This window comes from Parasteatoda tepidariorum, chromosome X1 (genome assembly GCF_043381705.1).
Source record: "Parasteatoda tepidariorum isolate YZ-2023 chromosome X1, CAS_Ptep_4.0, whole genome shotgun sequence".
NCBI classification, from domain to species: Eukaryota; Metazoa; Arthropoda; class Arachnida; order Araneae; family Theridiidae; genus Parasteatoda; species Parasteatoda tepidariorum.
In genome coordinates this window covers 16,916,494-16,930,230 of record NC_092214.1, presented here as the reverse complement: position 1 = coordinate 16,930,230, position 13,737 = coordinate 16,916,494, and the positions used below count along the sequence as shown (strand labels likewise).

The following is a 13,737-nucleotide window of genomic DNA, read 5'->3' as shown; positions in this document are numbered from 1 at the left end:
ATAAGGTTCGATTCAAATCATATTACAGCTCGATTAAGAGTGTAGAGACCTTGGGCAGAGTACTGATTTGGTTGCCCTCGAATTTCCCTAATTATTGAATACCTACTTTTCATATACAAATAAATTACACGCAAAATAAATAAATAAATAATAATAGTAAAGACCTTAAACTATTTCCGGTCAGCTAAATGAGTGGTTAAAAATTCAATTAGTGACATTTGTATTGTCTCTGTTTTGTTAAGTTTAACACGTCAATCTCGAATAAGTTTTATGTCTATTCATATTAGCAAAATTTTTATAAGATATTAGTCTAAAAGAAAAGCATTATCTGATATTGCATTATGATTAATTTTAAAAAATTAGCAATAAACGTGTCTCTTGAAAAATAAGTTAGAAAAGAATTAAAAATAAAAAAAAAATCTTAGAAATTTAATTTAATAATCATACGGTGGTATTTGAGACCCGTTTGCCCAAGTAACGGTTGCAGCAAATTTAATTCAGTAGTATAATTTAATGTATATATGGCTCAACTTTAAACCGATTTGTGTAGATTGAACTGTAAAATAACTGTACTGGCATTAGTTTGTGTATTCTAAAGTGTTTGTAATAGTGCAACTTTTAATATAGTGATCGGATTTTCTTTTAACGTGACACTGTATTAGTTATTCAAAAAGACACTCTAACCTCAAAAATTAAAAAGGCCTTAAACGTTTGATGACCTTGACGCAGCGTGATAAGCGAAACAATATTAAAGAATTATAAAAATAAATTCAAACATTCTTTAAATTAAATGCATCAACGCAACTTGTTTACCCCTAAAACTTTAAAAATCATTAATCCATTAATTTTATTGCAAACTGGATCACTGATTTGTAATGATCTGAAACCTGAAAGAAAAAAATTTCTGAAATTTCCTCTAATTTGCCTTGCTAGTCAACTTATTTTTTTACCGAATTAAGTTTGCTGGCAGAATAGTCTTCCACTGGTTATATTGCTCTAAGGAATACCGCCAGCTTCAACAAGACCAATATACTATTGGCAACTATAGGCATCAATTACATTTCCTGATACTGACTGTTTTGTATCTATCCCATCAAAAGAATGTCTTTGCGCTGTAGAGTACAATACTGAGTTTTTGGAATATCAAGAAATGAACTTCGTAATCTTTACCTAAACCAGAAAAACTATTAACTTGGTGTTGAAAAAAGAAACAACTAAAATATTATTCATATTTTAATATCAACTATTTTAGTATGAATTAAGATATCATTCTTAAAAGAAAATCATAAAAGAGAAGAAAGAAAAAGAAACGAAAAAAGAGAAGAGAGAGTATACACTTTTAACAAAGCGTATACGGACGATTGTTATTCAGGGTGTTTCAAAACTCCTGAACAAAAATTTAAGGGGCGATGGAGAATCTCTAAATAAGCAGCTTTTACCATGCAATACAATTGTGGAGAACAAGTGATGAACCACTAGAAGGTATCCGTTACTGTCACATAAAAAAACAAAACACCAAACGTATAGAGGAGCAGGTACTAAATTAATTTGACGCTGACGCAAATCAATCAGCGTGAGCCGTTTTATAAGGCACGCCTACATTATCACTCTTTTGAGAAATTTTTATTATATTTCGGCACATGCATTCAATAAAATTAATTTAGTCCCTCCGTTCCGTTCCTTCATGTTTCAATGACCTCTCACCCCTTGCTCCCTGGCCACACATTGTGTGGTCCCCTTAAACTTTTGCCCATGAGTTATGTGGGTCATTTTCAAAAACACAGAGGCATTTAGAGCAATTTTTTTAAGAGGATAAATATTCAAATTACTACTTATAAAAGTTTCAGATGCAATTTGAATGTTTTTCGTCCAGAACAGCAGTACAATTTTTTATTTGATTTGGAACATAAAGTAAAACATTAACTGCATTATATTTCCCTATGTTACTAATGTTCAAAAGCGTTTGTGTAAAAATAAGTTACCTGAAAGAGTAAACAGTTTATACTCTAGTCGAATCCACACTGTAAATCATTAAAATTGCTTTTTATTAAATTATATAGGCAAATACAGTTTAATAAATAAAAAAGAGTAACAGAGGAGAAAGTCAATTTAGTTGGACAGGTTCAATTAAAAAGGAGAAATTTTAGTATGAAACTGAAAGATGTACTTTGATCTAACCATAAAAAATTAAAAGAACATTGAAACAATGAATTTTTAAAACAATTATGCCAATAACAGCGGGAAAAGGGAATAAAATATTCTTACCTTGTCAAAGCTTTACTGGCTGACAATTATTAATGACAATTTTTGAAATGGCAACCTTATCTAATAATAATCCATTCAGGAGAGCCATGGGACTCATTTTTTCCTACTCAACAGAAATAATTTAATACGATAATTATTGTAACGAGAGTACAAATAATCCTCGGATGACATTAAAATGTTTGATATTTACTCATAAGTAATTTTAAAATTGTATATTAGAAATGCTGCATATGAAGTTAAAAAGACTTTTTTGAAAAGTATTCAAAAAACCTAACATAAATTAAAACAAAACGCTGTATAAAATAATGCAAATAAACATTTTTTTAGAATTTACAATTATTCTAATTAATTTAAAATTATTTAACAGGACATTTTTTGAGAAACTAAACTTTATCCTCTTCTAATAGTTGATAAAGCAAAAAAACAAATTAAATTAGTCATCAGATGACGAAACAAAGAGAAAAAAATATTCCCTAAAAGTGGTAAAATGATCTTCATAAATATAATTCACGAAAAGAAAATTTGATTTTTTAAAAACAATAACGACTACGATATATTTTTTGCAACAAACTTATTTTATGCTAAAAAATGACTAACTTTACTCTATTCATATCCGTATAACATTAGAATACAGTTTTTGAATCAGCGTATTTTATAATTTTCCAAATGGGAGAAAATTTTGCTTCCCTTCTCCGATTAAGAGAGTAATTAGCAAAACCTATCGTTTGCCACTAATGAGAACTGATTAACCTTTGCAAACGGAACCAATTATTATAATCGAACACGTAATAAAATGAGAGAATTATCAGATTTTCTCCGATTCTTGATATCTTCCGTCATTTTTCAACTTAATTAAGAATGAGTCATACATTTTACACCTCCGAGACCTTTATCTGTGATTGACTTTTATGACTTAACGAATAAGTCGAAAATATTAAGTGATAAAAATGAGAGTAAATATTAGTCCTTGATTAATCTTTGCCATTTTTTCAAATTTATTTATTGTACTAGATACTGTTCATTTCAATTAACATGCATAGTAATATTAATTTAAAATCTTAAATTATGTAAGGGAGAATAAATATCGGACCTCGATTATTATTTTTTATTTTAATTTGGCTGTGATGCTTGCTGTTGTTTTGCAATTTTACTAACTAACAATTAACAAAACTTTCGAAATGTTAATATTTAAATTTAAGTTCTGTGTGCCTTTTTTTTGTAATTTGTCAATAATTGACAAAAATGTTAGTATACACACCAATGAGGAATATTTTCTTTCAATTTTCTACTAATTTTATTCTCAAACTTTTATTATTTATAATTATGGAATTCGTATGTAACACAGAATTATTTATATAATTTTGGAGAAAAAAAGTTCTGATCATTTTACATTTAATTTAAAAACATTTTAACATAATCACACTCAATTGGGGAAAAAAATACTCTTTCTATTATTGGTTATAAAAATTCTTTGTCTATTTATTCGTCGGGAATTCTCAAAGTAAAGCCTAAAGATTCCAAAATATGCTTATTTATTCATTTTAACTCATTTGATTTCAATATACAAGATATAATATGATAACGTTGATGTATAACTAAGTTATTTTTATGATTTTTTTAATGATTATAAAAAAAAATAGCAATTGCAATAACAGAAGCAATAGTTCAGCATAAATTAAATTACTGATGCTAATACAATCTTATTTCTTATAAATATATCCCTTGTTGATAATCATAATTAAACACGGACTGAACAGACTGTTTTTATAAAATTAATTATAAAGTTTTTCTTATTTTATGAAGTATTTTCTTTTCCAATGCCCACCTGTGTTAACATCCGTCAATTCAGGGATTTACAGGGCGATTTTGTTGGCCTCCCTTTCAAGGGCACCATATTAGGTGGGCATACGTCACTCCCACAGTGAGGACAGATAGTACAGAGAAAGAAAGAACATCCATGCCTTGCCTGGGATTCGAACCCAGAACCTTTCTGATGCAAGGACAGTTCCCTGCCCCCAACACAGGCCGGTCGGCTTATGAAGCATATAATAGCAAAAATTTAACGTTAAAAGGAAAAATTAAGAAAATAGATATTTAATTAAATAAAAAATAAATTGCACTTTTTGGTATTTATATTACTATACTTCATTTTATTAAAAAGTGAGGAAATAGTAAAGTAATAACATACATCTAGTAATGGCCACTATTACATAAACAACTGCAGTAAAATTGTTTTCAAAGAAGATTTTTAAGTGAAACTAATCCGTTTTTGTGATAACAGTAGTAGTATAGCTAACCGTGAAAGAATTTTGTTATTATCAACCATTATTCCGGGAGAAATTTCAAGGGATGATCAAAAAATCAAAAATGAAATCCATAATAACCGGGGAAAGTAATCATTTCTAATTATAATAAATATCAGGAATAAATTGGATTTAAGTTACCATTGTCAAAAGTCCTCTGAGTTTTTTTTTTCATTTTAGATTATTTTTCTGATAAAGTATTTAACATCATTAAAGGAGCAACAACAAACAACACTTTTTATCGTTAAATTTGGAGACTTCTTAAAAATAATATCTGGTAAATTAATTAATTTACAAAATTATAGTCAAATATAAATCAATATTGACTGCTTTTGCACTTTTTGTAGGTTTGATGAATAAAGATTAAACTTATAAGTAGCATTTATTATAAGAACAGTGAAAATTCAGTAGTTTAAATAGAATCTTTTTCTTACAACATTATTTTTAACAACAAAAAAAAAGAAGAAAAGGATTTTTAAAAAAAATCTTTATAATGATAACCTTTGAAATAAAAATTCTCTCATTTATGTATTGATATATAACTTAATTACTCTCAATAAATATTCATACGGCAATCTTAGTAATCAATAATATATACAAAATCACCTTAATAGCACTTCTAGTAAAGATAACGCTTTAAATACGAAGAAATTTTAGCATTCAATAAACTAATTTTGGTGCCTTAATTAAAAATCATCACTTTTAAAAGCATTTTTAAAAACAATTATTTTGTGTCTGAAATTTATAAGTACTTATAACATACTAATTAAAAGCTTTGGAGAGATTAATACCATAATTCTATACTTTTATTTTTATTAAGTCTCTAAGTATCATGGTCTTTTTAAAAACATTTGATAATTACTTTAAGTAAAAGGTTTTTTTTCTTAAATAGTCGTTTTAAATTGTTTAAAATATAATAATTATACAGATAAAACAGTTACTTTTTAAGAAAGTCTTATTTTTGAAACATTTATTTCTCCAAAATTTTTATAATTTATAGAAATGGTTTGCTGTTAATTTGTTTTCTTAACAAGCTTCTAGAATTTTCTATATGGTTGGTAAAAATAGAAATACCATTATCTCATTATAATATAAAAATAGTATTTACCACAGGAAAGAGAATGTAACATTATTTTGTACTTTATACAGAGAAAAAATTACTTATATGGTAAGGAAATTTCGAATAAAATAAAAACGAGAATTCTGGTAATTAACACCAAAATGTGCGGTGCCACTCAGTTAGCAAAAATACAGAACTGAAAAGTAAATTTAACAGAAAAAGTTCACGCCAGGCTCAAAAAGACAATGATAAAAATACCAAAATGTTATTCTGTTCATTCCAAATGTTCATTAGTTTTACCGTTTATTTATCAATTTTGATATCTTTTACCAAATAAAATAATAATTGGTTAATTGGGTTAATTATTTATTTTTCTAATATTTCATACATTAATATTCCATACAGTTGTCAATTATAACCAAGAGCAGAGCCGTGTTGGTTCAGGGGTTAGAGCGTTCGCCTTCCAAAGTTTTTAACCGGGCCCGAAACCCAGCGATGGCTGAGCGTTACGAATTCCACACTCGGCTCGCACCGACCACAGTGCTGACGTAAAATATCCTCAGTGGTAGACGAATCATGGGTTAGAGTTCCCTTGCCGTTGAACTAACCGTGGGTGGTTTTCGTGACTTTTCTCTCCATGTAACGCAAATGCGGATTAGTTCCATCAAAAGGTCCTCCACAAAAGCAAAATTTACTTTTTAATTTCCAAAATTAGCCTTTTATTTAATCTAATGTCAATGATATGTAGTTTTCTATTATGACAAGAAATATATTTTTCTTTTTAAGCAAGAATATACATTCATTCCATACAAAATTAAAGAAACATTTTTAAATTATAAAAAGAAATCATACGTTAAAATTTTTAATTAGGGAGTAGTAACTGGAAATATATCAGTTACATAAAAGTAGCAGAATTTTTAAAAACAACTTGTAAGCTTTTCAAAATCTTAGCTGCTATGTTAGTAAAAAGGGTATTATTTTTTTTTTAATTTTAACGTTAAAAATTTGAGACGAATGAATGATTTATGAATAAAATAAAATTTAATCAATTAGTTTAAAACGAATTATTTGAATACTTTTAATTATTTTGTTAGACACATAAATATCATTTCATGATTTGTCAAAATTCTTAAAATTATATTAATGTGGCCAAAACATTATTGCTTCGATTTTGATCGGTAATTTTTCTAGTTAAAATTTTATTTGAATTATTACTAGTTCATTTTTCTTATTTATAAATTAAAACAGCTACATTCAAGTTAACTATATTTGTGATCAGTGTATATAAACTAATATAAAAGTGCTCCCGTGTTATATATTGCGCAGTGCATCAAACGTCAGAGCAAATCTAAAAAAGCTAGATGTTCTAACATCTTTAAAAATACTATATTTCCAAGTGTTTAAAACTGCATATTTTATAATTCTAAATTTCTAGAATTGCTCTTTTTTGACGAACATTGTTTTTATTGAATATTAGTCAAATGAAAATACACTGACGTAAAAAAAAAAATTCCAACACCAAAAAGGAGTTGCGCTAGATAAACTCGATTTATTAGGCTTGCTTATACAACTGAAAGAAGATGTATATTCAAATTTTGTGCTTAGCGCGTAAGTTAGGCGCTGATAGCGCTACTGTGAACATTCAAATCAGGGTTGCTTTAAATATTATTTTTCGTTATTTTTCATTAAATTTAGTGTTATGTCTGCGTTATTTTTCGTGAAATTTTGACATAGTGAGTTGTTGTTAGTCAAGAATGTCTTCAACAAGACGATGAAGCAGTTATCAACAGCTCACTGACTTTGAACTTGGGCTGGGAGAAGGTGGATTTTCTTTTCGGGATATCGCAGTAAGACTGGGGAGAAATGTATTCAATGTACATGATTTTTTAATTATTTTATTACCGTCTTTAAACTGTCTACCGAATTTTTCAGTTTGCGACTACCAATGTTCAACTCCGTATTCTTGTAATTTTGAACCCAATCCAGAAGACAAGGGAACACCTGGTTCAAGTATTGGGAGAAATTTGCCTTCGTGCAGGACTTTTTGATGGAACCAACCCGCATTTGAGTAACATGGAGAAGAAAAGCACGAAAACCTCCCATGATTAGCCCGACGGCAAGGGACTCTAACCCATGATCCGTCTATCACTGATGATATTTTACGTCAGCACTGTGATCGGTGCGAGCCGGGTGTGGAATTCGAATTAACCAGTCATTGCCGGAATTCAAACCCGATTCACCTTATTGGGAGGTGAGCGCTCTATCCCCTGAACCACCGCCGCTCAATTGTGCATGATTATTGGCAGCAGCGGTCAAGGAAATGAATTGCTTCAAGAAAACCGGGTTCTGGGCTGCCACCCGGCCTTACTCAGAGGGAAAACCGCAGTGTACAGCTAATGGCTGTGGCGTACCGTGCAGTGTCTGCTTCAAAAATTTGAGCAGCAGTTGGAACTGCAGTGACACAACGATCCTTCACGAATCGGCTACTTCAAATACAGCTCCGAGCAAGAAGCCCTGTAGCTTGCATTCCACTCACTCCAAGCCACTGCCGCTTACGACGTGATCGAGTTAGAGCTCACTAAAGGACTGAGTGGAGATCTATTGTGTTGTCTGATGAAAGTCGGTCCTGCCTTGGTGTCAGTGATAGTCATAAATTAGTTAGAAGGAGGCCAAACGAGAGCCTGTTACCGACCTGTCTCCGGCCTAGATACACTAGGCCTACACCTGGAGTTATGGTCTGGGGAGCTATTTCCAATGACAGCAGAAGTTCTCTCGTAGTTATTCCACACAACCTGACTGCAAATTTGTGCGTCATCCTGGTGATCCAATCTGTTTTGTTACCATTCATGAGCAGCATTCAAGGGGGTATTTTCCAACAGGGTAACGCTCGCCTCATACTGCTGTTGTAACTGAACATGCTCAGCAGAATATCAACACGTTGCCTTGGACTGCTAGATCACCAGATCTTTCACTAATAGCTCACATTTGGGACATCATTGGACATCAATTTCAGCGCCATCCGCAAACAGCATTAACTATCCCCGTATTGACTGACCAAATGCAACAGGGATGAAACTCCATCCCACAAAATGATACAATGCATGCCCATTTGCATGGTTGCATTCAAAATTCTGTTGGTTACACCAGTTATTAATATATCAAGAATTCACATTTGAAATAGTTTTTCTCTTAATTGCATTAACCTGTGATTTTGAAACTTTCATCAATTAAATATGTTACTCAGACAAACGCATATCGGAAATTTCATTACTCTGCAATATTTGTTTCTTGATGTTGGGATTTTTTTCCATCAATGTACACCGAAGAGCCATTACATTATGACCATTCTCCATCTATAACAATGGGCACGCCCAGGTTTTCATGGCTTCTCGCCCAGAAACAATGTTTTCATGGGGCACATTAGGACCCATAATCCTCATAGAACAATCCCTGACGTCTGCAAGCTACTTGAACATAGTTGCAGACCAGGTTCACCCATTCATGGCAACAGCTTTTCCTGCGGGGGTTGGTGTTTACCAACAGGATAATGCACCATGTCATAAGGGTCGAATCGTCATGGATTGGTTCGAGGAACATTCCAGTGACTTTCAAGTTATGTCCTGACCCCCAAATTCACCTGACCTTAATCCAATAGAGCACTTGTGGTCCTATTTGGAAAATCAAATTCGTGCTGCCACACTACCCCCTCGCAATGTGAGGGAATTGCAGGACTACTTGGTGAGCGCTTAGTACCAGATACCTCAAACTACCTATCAGCACCTTGTAGAATCAGTGCCATGGCGGGAGCAGTTTTGAGGGCTAAAGGTGGTCCTACATGTTATTAGCAGGGTGGTCATAATGTAAATGCTCTTCTGTGAATATACTAATGTCGTAATATATATTTCAGAATAATTTAAAACATAAGATATATTTTAAAATTTTATATCATTAATATTTCTACAGAGTATCAATAAGAAAACATTTCCATTGTCATTCCTTCCCATCATATTTAAATACCGTCATGAGGGGCTACTTTGTGCAGCGGGGGCTACTTTGTGCAAATTCGAATTTGGCACTTTTCAAGTGCTGCTATTCAATATTATGTTTTTTTCACGTTAAAAATGCGTGGAATTTGAAGATAGAAGTCTCCTCTATTACTACAAACATTTTTTCGAATTTTAAAACAATCTCAGAGTGTGTTTTGTTTATCGAATGTCAGCAACTTTTCGAGAACGTCGAACGTCGAAAAATGTGCGTGGAAACTTTAGCTGTGAAATGCAAAGACCTTGATAAAACAATTGTCGTAAGTGCAAAATTTTTTATTTATATATTAATAAGCAATTATATCATGTTGGCGTTAAAAAATTTTGAAAATTAATAACAAATAAACGGAAAATGAAAAAAAATGCACTGTGGGGCTACTTTGTGCAAAGTTTCATTCGTTTTTTTTTTCGACAGAAAAATGGTCAGACGTTATAAAAAAATACCTGGAACGAGAAACTACCGTGATTACACTTTAGAAAAGCTGCAACAATGTTTGCAAGCAGTTGCTGGTGGTATGTCGATTGCAGAAGCTTCTCGGAAGTACAAAATCCACAGAAATACTATCTCTAATAAAATTCACAAGAAACACGTGAAACTTCCTGGTAAACTATTATTTTTCTTCTACAAAGATTTTTCTAATGAATTAATCAAACGATTTAACACATAAAAATATATTTTATAGGACATCAGGTGATTTTGACAGAAACTGAATTGTTGAAGTTTTGACTGAAACTGACATGTTATGTTCAAATTTATCAATATTATAAATGTTAATGAATATGTAATAATTATTATTTTTGAAATTTCATCTATTTCAATATGGTTTAAACTCATATGTTTTGAAATAAGCATTCTTTTTAAGAAAAAATTCTTCATAAAAAATGGTTTTTTAACGCTGAAAATGATTTTCAAATTAATATCTTTACATATCTTGAAGTTTTTGTTATTTAAAATGTCAACAATTAACTTTTTCATCAATTTTATATCAATATTTTACTAAAAACATGATTATTAAACTGAATTCCTATCGCTGCACAAAGTAGCCCCACTTGGGGGCTACTTTGTGCAAGGTATGTTTTGACTTATTATTTGTAAATATTACCTACAAATAATGTCAATATTGATCAAATTCACTCGTCTGAGTCCAGTTATGAATATAATATCGATACATTTTACTAAAGTTTGAATTAACATAGTTTTTTTACATGTCAAAGTTCAAAAACTGCGAAATCCTGCACAAAGTAGCCCCACATGACGGTATTACAGATTATTTTGCCCTTTGATCGCTATAAATTATTTTATTATTTATTGAGAAAGAAATATCATCAAAAAATATCCTCACTAAATAGTTATTATCCTTCCAAAAGAAAGCTTGTTAAATTATTTATAATCTTACTTTTTTTTTAATTCGAAAATTTTATAATAAAAATAAGTAAATAAATATTGGTTAATAGATACAACGGTTTGAACCTGCTACCTCAGAGATTAAATAAATACAAAATATACAATAAATAAATACAAAAAGGTCAAAGAGGAAAAAGAGAAAACCGAAGAAAATTACCTCGAAGAATTAAAAATAATAATAATTACCCCGAGGAATTAATCTTGCTTCGTAATCATGATGATAATATTAATTTTAATTTTTTGGATTTGGATATTATAAAAGAAGAAAATATCTGCTTTGTTGATTTATACGATAAAAGAAATTATTTTAATATTAATATAAATAAACTAATAACTTGGCATTCTAATGTTTCTAAAAACGTCTGTTTAAATACCATTTTTAATCAAATGAGTAAAATTGAAATAATATGTAGTAATGTTTATTTATCCAAAAAACAAATAGACTAACTCTTTCAAAATTTGATTAAAAAAAACAATGAATACCCAACTAAAGAAATTAAATTCTATATAAAATCATAGAGGTAATTGTATGTTATTGTAAATAAATTTACTAAGAACTTTTCCGTGTGCACTTTTCCGTGTGCAACTCCATGGCTAAAAATATGCGCAACAGAGGCAATTCATCTCTCTTTCTCTCTCTCTTTCCACTTTATTAATTATAGACTTCTTTAAATTATGCAGTATAATATTACCTTGCGCACATCCATTTCCGGGCCCATCCTTGTTAACTAACAAATCAACAAATCAAACTCGCTGCAGTGCCTGCAGTAAGAACGCGCTATAAGACAAAATCCCTCTATTTAAGCTTTGACTTCAATTTGCGCTTCTGTTTTCATATTTTGTAATATGGCAATCTTATAACGAAAATATTTTAAATTATTCTTGAAAATTTTCCCGTTGTGTTTAGTTTTTCTTTACATTTTTTTTCTGTGTTTTACGCGATACATAATGTGTTCTATTTATATTTGCTTCAAAAATTTTTATGAGTTCTCTAACACTACTGTAGTGATATATTGATACAATATTAGATAGCACTCATTTTTGCGGATATAATCGTGTGAACTGATGAAGAGATTGTGTCTTTTTTCCGGATATTTATTTTTTTTTCAAATATTTTCTTATTCTTTTTTTTTTTTATTCTGTAATTTTTCCATATTTTCTCTACATTTGGAACAATATAATTTTAAAGGTTCGTAGACGTTAGCTTATAGCTTACACACAAATGAAAAACACACCAATAAGAACAGATATTAACAAACGTTTATTAAAAATAGAGGTAATCAAACTTAACTTTTTTGCGTTATGTAGAAATTATACTTGTATAGTTAAAATTATTTGGTGAAATTTCCAAATTTTACCAGAATTTCTACAAAACGGCATGACAGTAAAACCATACTTTATTTGTAATTTCACCTAAAATCATTACCAAAGAGCTACAGTTAGAAATTACCGTACTTTTTGGTGTTCTGATAGAGCCTCAGTAAATTTTTTATATTCTGGTAGTTTTGACCATACATTTCTTCATAGTATATGAAGCACTATTTAATGTTGAAAACTAAGTTATATTTGTGATATTACACCAAGGCCACTGGTGATGAAAAAGAAGAAATAAAATTCTAAATGGTGATAACTGAGCAATGTTTTTCCCTTAAAAATATTGTAGAAGGATTTGAAGAAGAAGATAAAAACTTTGGAAGCTAGGTGACATCACTAACTCAAAACGACGATCGATAATTAAACAAAAGAAGTCAAAAAATTGTAATTAGGAATCTTTACTTTAACTTCCAAACCATTTTATTTCACTTAGTGATTTAATTAGCCTCACGAAAGCCTAACCTCTACTTCGAACCATAATTGGCTCCATATACTCCATATTGTGCGAAACAACGGTAAAATGTCATTCATGAATTACCAAATAGGAAGTATATGAACAAATTTGCAAAGATAGCTTATAATGAACAGCTGCTACCATATGCTGCCGAAATAGGGAGCATATGAAACATTTCTTTCTTTTTTAAACATTTTATATTGGAACTAGTTTTTTTATTACCGTCGTTGAACAGCCGACATAAAGTTGGGTTTACGACTACTAATGCTCAACTCCGTAGCCTTATAATTTTGAAAATAATCCAGAAAGCAACGGAATTTCTGGATCAAGTATTGAGAAAAATTTGCCTTCGTGGAGGACTTTTTGATGGAACTAACCCGCATTTGCGTTACATGGAGACCACAAGAACCCTCCCACGGTTAGCCTGATGCCAAGGAGACTCTAACCCATGATCCGTCCACCACTGAGGATATTTTACGTCAGCACTGCGGTCATTGAAAGCCGGATGCGGAATTCGCATCTACCAGCCATCGCTGGGATTTGAACCCGGTTCACCTCATTGGAAAGTGAACGCTCTATTCCCTGAGCCATCGCGACTCAATTATAATTTTTTGTGATTTCCTAAGAAATGGGTGAAAAATAATCATTATAACAATATATTGTTAAAATTTCGTTTCTAAGTACCGTTAATTCCAGTTTACATATATTCGAATTCTAATGAATGCTGTGATACATGAGTACTACTATTTGATTGTTGGACTGTAATCTATGTACACCTAGGTGTGATAAATGGATGTCTTTTCATATATATATATAATTAATCAAACGGTTTA

The 13,737-nt window shown here is 30.7% G+C and overlaps 1 protein-coding gene across 1 annotated transcript in view; it reads left to right on the top strand.

Annotated features, from left to right (window-relative positions):
* LOC107455461 (lachesin-like) overlaps positions 1-13,737 on the top strand; it is a 137,432-nt gene that overhangs the window by 112,993 nt on the left and 10,702 nt on the right. The gene's annotated exons all lie outside the window — the stretch shown is intronic.